This window comes from Dermochelys coriacea, chromosome 1, assembly GCF_009764565.3.
Source record: "Dermochelys coriacea isolate rDerCor1 chromosome 1, rDerCor1.pri.v4, whole genome shotgun sequence".
NCBI lineage: Eukaryota > Metazoa > Chordata > Testudines > Dermochelyidae > Dermochelys > Dermochelys coriacea.
Genome location: NC_050068.2, coordinates 224,462,252 through 224,471,211, shown reverse-complemented (window position 1 = coordinate 224,471,211; position 8,960 = coordinate 224,462,252). Strand labels below are relative to the sequence as shown.

General features: G+C 46.6%; 1 long non-coding RNA gene across 1 annotated transcript; it reads right to left on the bottom strand.

Moving 5' to 3' along the window:
• Positions 1-785: 785 nt before the first annotated feature.
• Positions 786-8,264, bottom strand: LOC119844813. Its single transcript, XR_006281575.1, has 2 exons — positions 5,897-8,264; positions 786-5,098 (listed from the first exon to the last, which is right to left on the bottom strand). It is a non-coding gene; the product is annotated as an uncharacterized LOC119844813 (long non-coding RNA).
• Positions 8,265-8,960: the final 696 nt, after the last annotated feature.

The window sequence follows — 8,960 nt, the reverse complement described above, 5'->3', positions numbered from 1 at the left end:
CCCGGCAGCCCGGACGCATTGCACAGCTAGGCTCGCTCGCTCCCGGCGGTCTCCGCCTCCACGCTTCGGCTACTTCTTTCTCGCTCGTGTCCCTGCCGGCTGCCTCCTTCCGTACACCTCCCTACCTCGCCCCCCCCCCCCCCCGATCTGGCCGGGCCAGGGGGGCCGCTGGCTCGAGGGGTCCCGCTCACCCTCTCCCGGCCCCGCGTGCGTTCCCCTGCCAGCGCCAGCGCCTCGCCGTGAACTCCTGACCTTCCCGTCTCCAGGGCGAAACCGCTTGGCGCGGGGGGGGGGGGGGTGCGAAGCGCCGGCGGCGAGGGCCAAGGGAACATGTAACCCGCCGCCCCACCGCGGCCGAGCCGCTCCGCGCTTCGCCGCCGGGCACGTGGGGGCCGCCGCCCGCGACCGAAGAATGGCCGAGCGGCTTCTCTCCGGCTCCTCCCCCGGGGGGGGGGGGGAAATGGGTCCGATTGAAGCGAACGGAGAGCGGGAGGGGGCGGATGAGGCCGGGCCACCTTTAGAGCGGCCCTGTTCGGAAGAGGTGAGGCGCGGAGATGGGGCGGCGCCCGGCGCATTAACCAATGGAGCGCCTCCGCTGTTTAAATAGACTCGTAATGTCAATCATTTTCCTCCTCGTCAGCCTCCCTTCAATCGCCATATTGGGCAACCGAGAAAAGGGCTCGTCTTTTCTTGTTTTTTCCGTCGGGTGTGTGTGTGTGCGGTGGGTGGTGGGGCGGGTGTGTGTGTGTGTGTGTGTGTGTGTGTGTGTTTTTTTTTTCCAAACCACTCCACGGCAGCTTGGACCTCGGCAAGGTTTGCGAGCGCAGTTTGGATCGGGGGAGCCGCAGGCTTCGCATCAGCCTGGAAGTGGGCTCGCAAAAGGGGGCTTGGCTTCCCCCCCCCCCCCCATCCTCCGCTCTCCCCGGCGTCCACTGGATCTGCCCCAGGCTTTCTGGTGCACATCAGGGGTTCTCTCCCCCCGGCCCGTGTCTTATGCAAGTGTTTGTTGTTGTCTCTTCTCGTGGAGCCGAGATCGAGTTTACAAAAAAGAAGAAGAGACGAGGGAGGACATAGTTTCACGCAGCGGAGGAGGAAAACAACCAGCGCCGCCAGAAGAAAGAGGGTGGGGGGAAATGTCAAACGTGCGCATTTCGAATGGGAGCCCGACCCTGGAGCGGATGGAAGCCCGGCAGTCGGAGTATCCCAAGCCTTCCGCTTGCAGGAACCTCTTTGGGCCCGTGAATCACGAAGAGTTAAACAGGGACTTAAAGAAGCACCGCAAGGACATGGAAGAGGCATGTCAAAGGAAGTGGAATTTTGATTTCGAGAATCACAAGCCCCTGGCTGGCAGGTTCGAGTGGCAAGCGGTGGAGAAAGGGAGCTCGCCCGACTTCTACTTCAGACCTCCGAGGCCCCCCAAAGTCGTTGGCACCCGTGAGAGTTTGGATGTAAATGGAAACTGCCCCACGACGGTGATTGTAGTCGGTTCTCAGGGAATCTCAGAGGACACTCACTTTGTAGATCAAAAAACTGATGTATCTGAAAATCACACGGACTTAGCAGACCAGTGCACTGGGCAAAGAAAACGACCAGCCACGGATGGTAACGTACTCTTAGAAAACAAAAGCTTTTTACCTTCTGTACTGTATCCTTGTCAGTGTTAGTTTACCTCCGTCGCATATACATCACGCTCACGTCTGGCATACAGTAAACTGTTCTACTGGTTTACTGGCAGACAGCGTTTCGAGATTTACCCCCCTCTTAGCTTAAAAACCCAGGACGGTCTGTACTCTCGGGAATCTTAACTTAAATTGGTTCTGGAGCCCATGGATCATTTGCAGTCAAATGCCCTTAAACTAACACCTCCTTCCTCTCCCCCCGACTGTAGTAATCGCTATGTGACTTCTGCATCCTTTTCACTTGATTAAATAGGTACAAGTTTCATAACACACGTGAAGCCAAATGTAGAAGGATATTTTGGACAAAACAAGGCACTTGTGTCTTCATTTAAGCAAAGCAACAACTCTTCTCCCCATCTCTTTCATGCAATCGATAGTTGACCCTGAGGGTCGTAAATATTTAGGGTCCTCCGGTCCCCCATTCCCTCATGCAGAGCAAACATCTGGCAGCAAATGTATTTAATATCAAGTTTTCACTTTTCTTTTTGTTTCTTTCAATGTCCCCCTCCTAGATTCTTTTCCTCAACCTAAAAGAGCCAACACAACAGAAGAAGAGGTTTCAGAAGAGTCCCCCAGTGCCAGTTCAGTGGAGCAAACACCCAAGAAATCCAGCCCAAGAAGACGTCAAACGTAAACTGTTTAGGTGGGTTCCCATTACAACGGTGGGGTGTTGTTGTTTTTTTTTAAATCAGTGTAACTGAGTAAAGCATTGAAGGTCCACTCTGAGGTCATTCCAGTATCTATGACATTAGTTTCTCTGAAAACTTTGTAGATTTGGCCTTTTTTTTTAATACGCCTGAAAAACAGAATTTCAAAAGGGCTTTAAAATAGAAGTCTATACATTAAATACATCTTGTTAATATGCTTTAGGAGGACTATGCTAAACTTGGGGGGTAGGGGAGAGGGAGTATAAATGAGCGAGTTTTTATTATGTGCCATTAATAAACAATACCGTCGCTCTGGTTTAAGATTTGGGTCACTTAAGTAAGGAGGATCCTCTTACCAATTGATTCGGTCCCATGCTGGTAGAACGAATGAGTTTCAAATACGTTCTTTCTAAACTGTATTGAACTTTCAGATGAGTATTAATGGCTTTTCCTATTGTCTTTGCACATACTAGCAAACTTTAATCGTGAGACATATAAGTAAATAAGGACTATAAATCAAGAAGCTGAGCATTTTCTTTGTATCAGAACTGTTCTTTTTTGTTATATTTATTCATTTTTCTACGATCACACACATCGGGATTTACAGTCAGCACACTGCGTTAAGGAGAGGGTTTTTTTTTAAATGTAAGGGCTTGGGGGTCGTACATTTACCGATGGTTTCAAAGTTGTAGGGGTTAAAGGAAAGGGCTTCCAAACATGATTTGCGATTGTGCAGAACAGATTAAGCTGTAAAGCAGAAATTAAAACAAATTACCTCTGCTGCGGTAAACAATCCATGAACACGTCAGCATGCATGTGTATGCAAATTGTACTACTACTGTCTGTTTATTTGGGTGTTTGAAGGGGAAACTAATGGTGTCGGCAGACAAAAAAGAAAAGGAGTGGAGTAGAGGAGGGTTCCCTGGGCTGTTTATTTTTATTATTGCAACCCAAAATACGTTTGAGTTTAGAAAGATAGAAGATCAGTTGCAAACGAATATTGCATTAATCTTAAATATGTGACTCTGGGTCAGCCATCAGATTTGTTGCAAAACTGCTTAATAACGCAGCATTTATACTACTTTTAAAAAGTGAAATATGGGGCGCTCTGGAAACATGTTCACTTGGTCTCAACTCTGTGTAGGCCTGCTGGATTTAAAAAAGCTATGTGTGGATCAGTAGCCCTCCATAAGGGTGGGGTGGGGGTGAATTTCCCTTGTTTTTAAAGGACTATGGCCCTCTTCTGCTCATATACTACTGATTACTGGTCAAAAGTTTTGTTGGCACCACACCCAATTTTAAATCACTCCATCCCCAACAATTAGGGCAAAGATTGCCAGTGACTGATTTAGTTTTTAAATAGTGCCTTGTGTGTCATGATCTCTCCTAGAGCAAAGCAATCACATTTCTTTTGGCACTTCTAATGCCTTCCCTTTTTATTTTCATTACAGATTTAAGAATATGCATTTCCTTGTTCATCGGATGCCTTGGTGGTTGATGAAGGGAGGAAGATGTAAAGTTATATATATATATATATATATATAAAAATTAAAATACATATCGTTGATTCTCCATGGGATGGAGATCCTGTACAAGCACTGAAAAAAAAAAACAAAAAAATAAACAATAACACTAAAATTTTAGGCACTCTTAAAAAACCTGCCTCTAAAAGCATTGGATGTAGCATTGTGCAATTAGGTTTTTCCTTATTTGCTTCATTGTACTACCTGTGTATATAGTTTTTACCTTATGTAGCACATAAACCTTTTTTGGGGGGGAGAGGGAGGGGATGGAAAAGGGTGACCAATTGAAACTTGCTTTCACAATCTAGCAAGCAGGGAAATTTATGAAGAGAGGCAGTGTAGAGGTTTTCTTAAAAAAAAAAATTAAAGATGTATTGTCTCTTTAAGTGGGGTCTACAATGTCTTTTTTTTTTTTTTTTTTTTTTTTTTTTTTTTTTAAATACACCATAATGCTAACACTGGCTACAGCAGACTGTTACAGGCTGCGTGTGAATTTCTACTTATTACATTAAGCTTAAGAGGTGGGAGCTCTGTTTCCGTTATGTAGCTGCAAAAGGATTTTTATGTCCTGCAACTTCTTAAATCTCTTAGGATAAACCTAAAGAATTTTAGAGTAATTCCATTGACTCTAACTATTACCCATAACATTGGCTGGATATTTTCAAATGAATCTGGAGAGTTCATATTCCAAAACAGAATATTGTTGATTACTGATTTCTTTTCCCTGATGTTCATGAGTGAATGAAAAGGGACATTACATCTTTAAACAGTATTTCTACACTGCCTGTGTATCTGTATGTAAAAATAAAAACATAAAAGTTTGAAGTGTACCTGTGTACATAACTCTGTAAAGACACTGAGAAATTATACTAACTTATTTATGTTAAAAGATTTTTTTAATCTAGAAGAAGATATTTTTTCCCCATAAAGCCAAAGTGGCATGTTTTGTGCATTTGTAAATGCTCTATTTGGTAGACTTGTAGGGGTTTTTTTTTGTTTGTTTCTGTTTTTTTTTCTTTTTCTGTTAATTAATATGGCTGTGCTGAAAGGATTGCAGACTGAGCCAAGTTTAATATTTTTTTGTAATGCGTGAGAAAAAATTGCCAATTGTTTCACATCAAGCAATCAATAAAGAAAACTGCCATATATATGAAATGAGTTCTCTGCTGTGTGTTTCAGTTTCATTCTTTACCTGGCCCAAGAGGAAGTAGATTACTTCAAGTAGTACAGCAGGTTTCCCTCTGTGTGTCTAAAGTACAGGGAAAAGTAAGGAATAAAGATACAGCATTATAAATATATACATTCCTCAGGCTCTGTGTCATAACTTACTGTTCCTTCTACCAGTAATAGGCATTATCTCAGATTAACCGGGAGCAAAGGCCCTCAACCTCTTGATTCAATGGGGGAACTTAGCTTCTTGAGTCACATCATTTTGTTTAAAAACTATACTTTTGAAATCTTAATCCAAATAACATCTGGTCATAATATACTCAAATACTGGACCATAGCTTGCCATTAGATGGCACAAGATTTGGCCAACTGTATGTCAGACCTAGGCTGTTGTTAAGGCCCAAATCCTTAAAGGTATTTAGGCTCCTAACTTCCACTGAAATCCATAGAGGTTAGGAGCCTAAATACCTTTGAGGATCTGGGCCTTAAATCCCTCAACAATCTATGCCTGGAATCTCAGCTTTATTCCCCTCCCCGGATTTTAAAAAATTTTCAAGTTCTGATAGGACTGTGTTTGCAAAAACACTTACATTAACAGCATCTTGCCAAATATGTCCATTTCCCTTGTCCACACAAAATAAGTGAATCAACAAAATCACAGGATTCTGCACATATAAACCCCCCCCAATAATTACACTGACTGTAGTAAGTACACAATTGGGTTTGCTTTTAGTATATTTGTGCTTCTAAATTATCTCCATGTTTGTAGAGCAAACACATCGGTTTTTGCTCTATACAGAGAGTTAACCTCAGGAAATATTCTATGGCTATGGCCCTGATCTTGCACACACTTATAAAAGTGCTCAACATTACTCACCTGAGTAGTCCCACTGAAACCATTGGGCCTACTTTCCTGCTTAAAGTTGAGCATGTGCATAATGGCAGGGGTTGTTTGCGGCATCAGGGTCTCAAGTAGTAATGCCACCTGTCCAGAGCACCCTCACTATGTCACACTAGTAAGGCTATTATCTCTGTTCTAACATAGAATGATGCGCAGTATAGGGTGAATTAGGACCTAAACCGAAGTGAAAAGGAGTACTTGTGGCACCTTAGAGACTAACACATTTATTTGAGCATAAGCTTTTGTGAGCTACAGCTCCCTTCATCAGATGCAACTGAAGTGGTTTCAGATAGGGATAATGTTTTTCATCTGATTTTAAGCTGCTTCATTACAAACTCCTATGGAGAGCCAGTTTCCTGTGGAAAGGAACCTATGCCAACAGGTAAGGCTGCTATCTCCTATTAATCTTTTTGACACAAAACCAAAGGGGTTGCATTGCCACAGAAAAAGAGCATTAAACACAAAACAACTTGCATGCAAATCATCTACTGTAAAAAGGAAGGTAAACTGAGATTTTTATGAGTAGATCTAAGACCATTTAAAACTAAAGGTAATTAGAAATATTTTATTAGTTGTTCTTTCACAATTGCTCTTTCAAACTTTGCATTGCCAGGGATGGAATCAGCACTGGTTAGCAAAAACATCCCATCTCTTCAGGGGGTTGTTTTATCAGGGTTTTCCTAGATACCTTGAGCAAGTCTGTGCCTCAGTTCCTCCTTACTTTCCTCTCAGCGCTGGGGGGGGGGGGGGGAGGGGGGAGGATGCACGATGTAAGCATTGCCAGCTCCTTACAGGGAAAGCCCTATAGCACTGTAAAGTTTTATTGTTCACACTATATTTGCCACAGCTGCATCCCTGGGCCTGTTCAAGTTGATCAGCTATTGACAGTGTTAGCACAACCTCTTTTTTTCGAACATAGCTGACCATACATCCATGCCCCCTGAAAATACGGGCAACAAAAAAGCCCTAAATCTCAGCGAGTGAAACTTCTAGGCGGGCAGAAGCACCTACTTAAAGAGTCTAATTCACTTGCTGAAATCCCCTATTAAGCAAGGTCCTGTTATTTATTTCCACCATGCCTGGGTTTTCCCTCTCTTGCTGCCTTAGCTTCGCTTAAAATACACTCTGGGAGCACAGGGTGTGCACTATCCCTGTAATTAAAGGCAGGAGAGGAAAACCCAACCGTTTCTCCCCAAGCACAGCAGCTCGGAGCGCCGAACGACCAGCCTGAACGAAACCCCGACTTCTGAATCACCGAGGCACGCACTCCCCGGCTATGTATGTGCTTGATGCAAGGCAGATGCCACCCGAGGACTGCGACTGTCCCAGGGCTGGGGAAAGGGAGTGGCCCGTGTTTGTTTCTACCGTGCTTTTCCTCGTCTGACGGCTAGGGATCGGTTTCAAATCCCCCCTCCCCGCAAGCCTGTGGATGGCATCCAGCCGCCTGGATGGCCTAACCTGCTCTCGCCTCCAAAAGCTTAGGGTTTCAAAAGGTCTCTGCACGCGGAGTTGATAAGAAAAGCCCTAAGGTGAAGCGCACCAAGAGGGAGTTTGCCATGAACAAAAGTGGCCATGGATGGGAAATAAACAGGCAGCGGCTCCTCCCTGCCTCAGCCTGACCCAAGGGACAACCTCGGCCCGCCTAAAAAGAGCTTAAAACGAGTGGGAAGGGAGGGAAGCAGAGGTGGGTGAGGCTCACGTGGGGATCCGTTTGGGGGTAAATAGGGCAGGATCCGTAGCCCCGGATACACCGACCCAGTGGAGTAATTGTCCGGTTCCGAGCAAGGAGAGGAGAGCGGGATGAAGGAAGGATTACTTTGCGGGATGGGCGTGCAGGATTTTTTTTAAATATAGCAATACGGAAAAGGCAGGCGACGTTTAGAGCTGTGCGTTGCAGGGGGGCCCCTCTACGAGGAATCCTTAGCGAGCGATCATTTTCACCTGGGGCCCGTACAGCACACCCGAGCTTCAAAAATCAACTAAGAAAAACAGCCCCCAAATCTTGGAGTGGAGACCGGTCTCCCAGACCTCTCTAAAAAGAACCCCACCGTCTTCCCCAAAACAACCCAGCACCGATCTGCAGTGCTTCGGGCCGTCCCTGGGTTAGCGGCACCCTCTCTCCTTGCTCACATGTCCCCCCCCCCGGGGGGGGGGGGTTTGGGTAGGGGGAACGAATACAGCACACTCAAAAGTGATCTCACAATTCATCTTCCCCTCTCAGTAACCTTCCTCCCTTTGGAAAAACAAAGCAAAACAAAAAAAAAACAACCCTTCCCTCCATGCACCGGCAGGGAAATGCAAATCACAAGCCCACAGAGAAAAGACGAAGGCAGGATTGCATCATTGTAATATGTCCCCCTCACCCCCCTCCTGCCCCCCAGCTCGGAAAGTGTTGTTGCAACAATCATGGCGTTGTTTCAAGTTGCCCCCCTCACTCCTCCACTCCCCCCCCCCCCCAAAAAAAAGCAGCGGCTTGGTCTGGGGAGGCGACTGGAGGGAGGCACTTTTGGAAAGTTGTGTGTGTGTTTTTCTTTTGAAATCCAGATCGCGCTGTAGTTGCGCTAGGAGGGAAGGCTTGGCGGCGGGGGGGGGGCGGTGGCTCATTCTCTCGCTCGCTCGCTGTTTTCCCCCTGCTGGCCGTGCTTGTTGTTGTACACTGGATTGGCGTCGGCTGAGCCCAATGAGCCCGTGCTGGGGGAAACAGCCATCGGCGGGGCGGCCATTGGGGAGATTTAAGGTGGACCTGGGGGATCAGCCGGGCTGCCGCCGCGAGCGGCTCCCGGGCCCGCCCGAGGGACGGTGGCTTTGCAGCAGCTAGAGCGGGGCTCATTTACATACGCTCCCTGATTGGCCTGCCGGGGCAGTTCGAATTCTTCGGCTGCTTGCTTGTGAGCTCGGCGGCGTTTTCCCCTTTAGCTGCCTGGAGGCAACCTGGCCTCGCTGCCTTTCCCGGGATGCCATGATGACCAGCAGCTCCCTGCTCTAACCCTTGCGGGGTAGCGGGAGGGAGCAGCCATGCTGCCACTTATACACACATACA